This window comes from Nicotiana attenuata, unplaced genomic scaffold (assembly GCF_001879085.1).
Source record: "Nicotiana attenuata strain UT unplaced genomic scaffold, NIATTr2, whole genome shotgun sequence".
NCBI classification, from domain to species: Eukaryota; Viridiplantae; Streptophyta; class Magnoliopsida; order Solanales; family Solanaceae; genus Nicotiana; species Nicotiana attenuata.
The window spans coordinates 801,821-808,770 of NW_017670291.1; positions in this window are offsets into that span (position 1 = coordinate 801,821).

Consider the following 6,950-nt stretch of genomic DNA (forward strand, 5'->3'; position numbering starts at 1 on the left):
CAGTCAATCTAGGATCAGACCACTCTGAGGATTTTGTCTCTTCTCAAGACCTCTCCGATGATGAGCGCAGTCTCAACAAAAAAGCTCTAGGAAAACGACCCATGGTAGATCCCCCTGAAACTTTCATTCCCAAAAATCCCACTGATCTCTTTAGTTCTCTTGAGTCTGATCTAAATTTCTGGGACACTCCCAACAGGGATGCCTTCATTGCCTTCAAAGACAAGCCTGTCGCTCATGGCAGAGTTGTTGATTTAAATGTCATGGATAGTCTTAACTGACAATGAAGGATCCCTTCGACTTCCAGGGTTGGAAAAACTTTCTCTACTTGCCTCCTCCAAAGGTATATGAACCCCTTGTTAGAAAGTTCTATGCTAATATTCGCTCTAGCAAACCTGACAAGTTAGAAACCTTAGTTCTTGGGAAACACATTGTTCTGGACTGTGCTCTGTTTGATTCCATTTTTCAATGTAGTTTTTCTGGTTTTTCAATGCCTTTTAAGAATACCTGGCCTGAGGATTTTGAAATCTCTTTTGATCAAGCTAAAAGGTGTATAGTTGAATCACTCTGTGACTCCCTTCCTAGTCAATAAGTACCTAGTGATGTCCTTTTCGAAACTCCTATCTTAGCACATATTGTGGCAACCACTCTTCTTCTAAGAACATGATCCTTCTCTACCTTCTCCCAGCATGTTGCCTTCCTAGTTTACTATCTTCTGAGTAAACACAAGGTCAAGATATCCTCTTGGGTCATCAATTTTATGATAAAGAGTGTCAATGATCCCACAAGTCTTCCTTATGGTATGGTTATCACCCATCTACTAGAATCCAACAACATATCCCTAGTTGACTATCCCTATATCACTGTCACAGTCTTACAACTCCAGGGGATTTGCTAGCGTGGGCTATATTTGCCTGGGTCAAGAAACAAGAAAGTGAAACCAAGAATGTCCTCTCCGACTCCAAAGCAAAAACGTCTGTGTCTCACCCTAGTGCAAGTGATCCTGACCTCTTAGAAAAGCTAGTATCCGTCAACAAAAAATTGTCTGTCATCAAGGACTCCTTAACCTCTGTGCAAGGCAAAATTGAAGATGTCCATGGAATGGCAAAGGAAACAGGGTCTATCATGTCCAAGATTCGAGTGCAGATTCTCAAGACTGCAGAAAAAGCAGTAACGACCTTTAAAGAGATGCACGACAAAATTGATGGGGTCTCTGTCACAGTGAATGCTAGTTTTGATCGCCTCAAGGAGGCAGTTTGCAACACCCTTACTTATTTCTGCTCCACTGCTTCTTGATTGTTCAAGACAATTTTATTTCTTTGTTTTGCAACTGATGATTCAGCCATGGGTTGTACTCTTCGGACAAATACTTCTTCCTGCCTGCTTTTATTTTTATTGATGGCAAAGGGGGAGAATTAGTAAGCAAGGCTTAAGGGCCTGGGTTTCTATGTAATTTCCTATTTTATGTTTTGTGTTCTGTTTTCCGGTAGATATTCAACTTGCAGGTAAATCATACGGTGTAAAATTAAGTGGGAGTCGACTACAACTAAGGCAACTAAGGCAACTAAGGCACAACAAAATGTCCAGCTGAGGGGGAGTCGACTAGACAATCCTAACAAGAAACGCAGATTGAGGGGGAGTTGACTACAACACACTCAAGTCAACTAATCAGCAAGGAAGTATTTTCATTGCTATTTTGTCATTATTAAAAAGGGGGAGATTGTTAGATCTAAGTAAATTTCAATAATGCAAAATAATGAATCACTCCTTATGTACAGGAACGATTTCTAAGCAATAGAAAGGAGGCATAAAAGAATAAAAAAAAGAGGAGCGGAAAAATCAATAAAGGGAGCTGGAAAAATCAATCAAAGAGGATACTATAGGAAGGGTCTCAATTAAAGAAGGCCAAGGGCACGAAATTATTCTCTGAAGATTCTTCCACATAAAAACGTCAATCGAAACATAAATCAAGGGATTTGACAACAAGAATATTCTCTCATTAAAGGAAGAAATAAATCAAGCCCAAGAGTCAAGGAAAATCAACAGAAGAACCAGTCTTGGAAAGAGTCAATCTATGATTTGTTTCTGAGAACAACTCCATTGAGTTTGCAATCTATCAAAAGATTTACAAGACATGAAGGCCTCACGAAGTATAAATACCTATTGCACCAGCCTTGTAAATTCATACTTTGATTGAACCAATTTTAATCTCTTCGTTCTACTTCAAACAAGCACTGTAGTCTGCTTTAGATTTCTTGTGTAACAAAGAAGAGAAAAGAGAGAAAAGAACACTGGTGAGACATTGTATAAATTATAGAGAAGAACAAAGTGACAAAAGATGTTGGTGTATAACAACATCAACCCACTGTACTAAGCCACTTTATACTTAAAAGAGATCACCCTTGCAACCCAAGGGGACTGAATGTAGGATTCACTCTGAATTCGAACCAGTATAAAACATTATGTGTCATTTACTTTCTGCAATTTATTTTCTATGTTTAGTTTTGAAAAACCCAGTCGATTAGAACACAAATTAGTTGACTACCTCGAAAAGAAAAGAAAAATTATAATTCACCCCTCCTCTTGCACTTTCATGGTATAAGTGTCATCTATGTATTTTAGTTTCTTTTATGGTGGTTGTCCGAAAAGAAATAAAAAAATAATACTTTTGTTTAAGGGTGGAGCATTGAGGTAAACCTTGAATTTAAGCTTCCAATCATCAGCATATGACGCAGTATTTATGAACTAACTTAAGCTTTGAGCTGTTTAGGTTATTCCGCCATAAATATTGAGCTTGCATCTCTTAAGTATGAACAACTTTCGATTAGACGATGAGCATGGTTTCAATTTTTAGTTTTTAAAAATAGTTATCTAATTACAACTAACTATCTGTTATTGCTAACAATGCACAAGAAGGAAGCACCCTCGCACAAAAAGAGAGAAAAGGAAGCAGAAGAAAAATTAATATTAAGTTAGTACAAATATTTAAAGGTATTTGACTATCACCTCAAAATAATTGATGAGATCATTTAAGTATGTTCCATTCTCTTAAAGAGATGATTTAAAGTCGGCACAACCTTCATTTTATGATAGTGGTGTCTTTTTGTAGATTGGCCACACATTACGACTATCAACAAAATGCACATGCTCTATGCCTACGCATTGTCATGGTGTCATGACCCAATTCCCACCATAGGCCATGATGATGCCCAATATCGTTGTTAGGCAAGTCAACGGTGAACCTCCAACATAATAATTCGTTCATAAAACTTTTAGAATTAAGAATTATATTAATAAAGTGAAATTAAGTTTGATTACCATGGTAAAATACTTTCATTCCCACTAAGTCATAAAGTATGAACAAAACATAAAGCGAAATGATGATAATATTAGGTACAACCATGAACATATACCAGAAATCCCCAAAATCCGATGTCAAAAGTGCATGAGCATCTATTAGACTATACAAAACTACTATAACTATTGGCTAAAATAAAATAGAGAAAATTAATAAATATAGTGAGAAGGAGACTCCACGTGCTGCGGGTCGAAGCATGGAAAGTAGCTTACCACTAAGTCTCCGGGTAGTGCGCCTACGTGCCTGAGTGACCACTTGAAGTACCTACCACAGTACCTGCACAATTACTGCAGAAGTGTTGTATGAGTACGTAAATCAATGCATACCCAGTAAGCATCTAGTCTAATCTCGAAGAATTAGTAATGAGGGATAGATATCGACACTTACTAGTGGTCCAATAACAAAGTACATAAAAATAGACAGGTATAAAGCCCAGCAAGTAGTAACAGAACAGGTAAATATAAATCACATGATTTTCAACATTAAAATAGTTATGAAATCATCAAATATCTTATGCTAGCTCGAACTAACAAGGATAATCAAGAAAATATCAAATCTCAAGTCAGGAAATAACTCATTTGTACTACGACCTCTATCGAATATTACGCATGAATTCTGCCATACGGTCCGATCTATACTAATAGTGTACATTGCCGAGGTCGTACAACTTGATCCATGGATGCATCTCATAATACTGTCGTGGTTGTACGTCCAGATCCATAATGCTATTTCATAGCACTACCAAGGCTTACGACCCGATCTGTAGAAATAGAGAAATTTTTCCACCCGCGAACATCCATGCGGGTCAAGATGATACGAAACTACCGATCACATAAATACAACGCGAGGATAGGAATACAAGAGAAGGCATATACCGACAATTAAATATCCTGCCAAAGCTCAAGGTGAAGAGGTTCGGTCAAAACATATATTTTCAACGGTTAAGGCATGATGTAGGTCTAAGTCTACCCAGACATAAACATAAATCTAGCTTACACATGGATGTTTGTCACCTCATATGTACGTAGCACCCATACCCCGTAGCACATAGCAAATAAAATACCTATGGGGATAATTCTCTCATACAAGAATAGACAAGAGACTTACCTTACTTCCAAGCTTACTACTCGGCTCCCACACCTCACTAGTCATCTCAAATCAATGTCGAGCAACCTAAAACTAGTCAAAGGATGTGCAAACCAATCAACACATGCTCAAAAACTCATAATTTAACTGGTATAGTTAATTCCTTACCCCACTCGAAAAGTCAACAAAAGTCAACCCCGGGCCCACATGCTTGGATTCTTGAGATTTTTGAAGATAAATATTACCCATGACCTTACGAACTCAAATATATAACTTATACCCAATTCCATAATTAATGTTATGGTCAAATATCATTTTTACTACATTCTAGATTTTTCAACAAAACCCCAAAATTCTATTAATTTTCATGTTAAGATCCACACGTGATCTGTGTATTTAACTTACAGTAGGTAGAAATCACCTACCCTATGATACTTGATGAAAATTCCCCTTCAAAAAGCTCCAAAATCGCCCAAGCCAAGAAAAAAATGGGCGAAATGAGCCTAAGTCCCGTACTAAACTTTTATTCTGCCCTGGTATTACACTTTGTGATCGCGGATCAAAGCAGCCTGATCGCGAAGCACAAACATACTTCTGTCCAGACTTCCCCTTCGCGAATGCGAAGGCTTACCAGACTGGACCACCACAAACGCGAGCCTCAAATCGTGAAGGCATAGGCTTCACTGCAGCCCCCCTCCCCCCAGAATCTCCTTTTCCATGATTACGGAAGCCCATACGCAAGCGCGTTGACCAACTGACTACACTGACCCTTGCCCCTAACTCTTCGCATTCGCGACCTTAACCATGTGAACGTGAATCACTACCAAGACACACTCCGCGATCGTGATGCCCACTACGCGATCGTGATGCCACTACGCGATCGCGTAGAACAAATCCTCCTCGGCCCCACATAGCCCTCCGTGATCGCAAGACTTCCTCCATAATTGCGATTCACACCAGAAACCAGCAAAATCTGCCAACTTCAACCTTGCTCCGGGTGGTCCGAAACTCACCAGAGCCACCCGGGACCCCGTCCAATTATACCAACATCATAAACATAATCCAGACCTAGTCAAAGTCTCGGAACACATAAAATAACATCAAAAGTAAGGATCACACCTAAAAACCAAATTAATCAACTTTTAAACATCAAACTTCTTCCAACTAACTTCGAACCTGACAAATCATACTTAGACAACTCGGAATGTCACCAAATTTTACACATAAGTCCGAATATGGCAAAACAAACCTACTCCCAGGCTCAGGATGTCAAACGGGATCCGATAACACCAAAGTCTACTTCGAGTCAAATTTAGAAAACTCTAAAACCTTCAAAATGCCAACTTCCAACAAGAAGCGCCGAAACGCTCCCGGTGCACCCAAAACTCGATTCAAACATACGCCAAGTCAAAAATCACTATACGAACCTATTGGAACCTTTAAATTTAGATTCCGGGGTTATTTACTCAAAGTGTTGAGACAAACTTAGCCATCTTAAGCCACTATTGTGCAACTAAGTGCTCTGAATCCAACTCGAACCCTTCCAAAACCAAATCAAGTTGTCCCTGCAAGTTATAAATTAGGAAAAGCACACACATGAAGTTTTAAATAGGGGAACGGGGATCTAGAAAGAAAAATGACCGATTGGGTCATTCCTTATGGTTGAAAAGCTTTGTAGTGATTATGTTTTTTATTGTTTAGTTTTTCGGAAAGTGCAAACTAATTTGATTATATGAGGATGAACTTACTGGATATCAATAGTTTTTTTCAGCTTTCATTGAATTTGTATAGGGCATTTCAAACATCAACAATACTAAATCCTTAGAGGAGGTTTCCCCCACACAAGGTTAGACAAGCCACTTACCTCGAACCGGCTCTAAATCAACCCGAAACCACTTTCTTGCCACGAGTATTCGGCTCCAAATGGCCCAAATCTATTCAATTCAATTGCATAATGTAAATAACACTTCAAGTAACTGATTCTACAAATAAATTCTAAGCTAATATGCGTAATTAGGTAAAATGACTAAAACGCTCCTCGGGCCCACGTCTCGGAATCGGATAAAATTTATATTTTTAGAATTCCCATACTCTCACGAGTTCGTGCATACCAAAAGTACCAAAATCGGACCTCAAATGGCCCCTCAAATCCTCAAGTCCAGGTCTCCAAAACCAAGCCCTAGTTTCCCCAACTTTTAACCCTTAAATTCCATTAATTACAGCTCTAATCCGTGAACTAATGCCATAGAAACGAGTTATTAGATCCAAAATCCTTACCTTAATGGAATCCCCTTGAAATCTTTCTTCAAATCACCCAAAAAGCTCCAAGAACCGACTTAGAAATGGTGGAATAGTTTAAAAATCGCGAAGGAAATAACTTATACCTTCTGGCCCAGACATTTCGCATCTGCAGCCAAAATTCGGCTCCTGCGGCCCCGCTTTTGCGGTCCTCACTTAAGTCTCCCAACTCCGCATCTGCGATGATTAATCCGCACCTGCGCCATCGCAG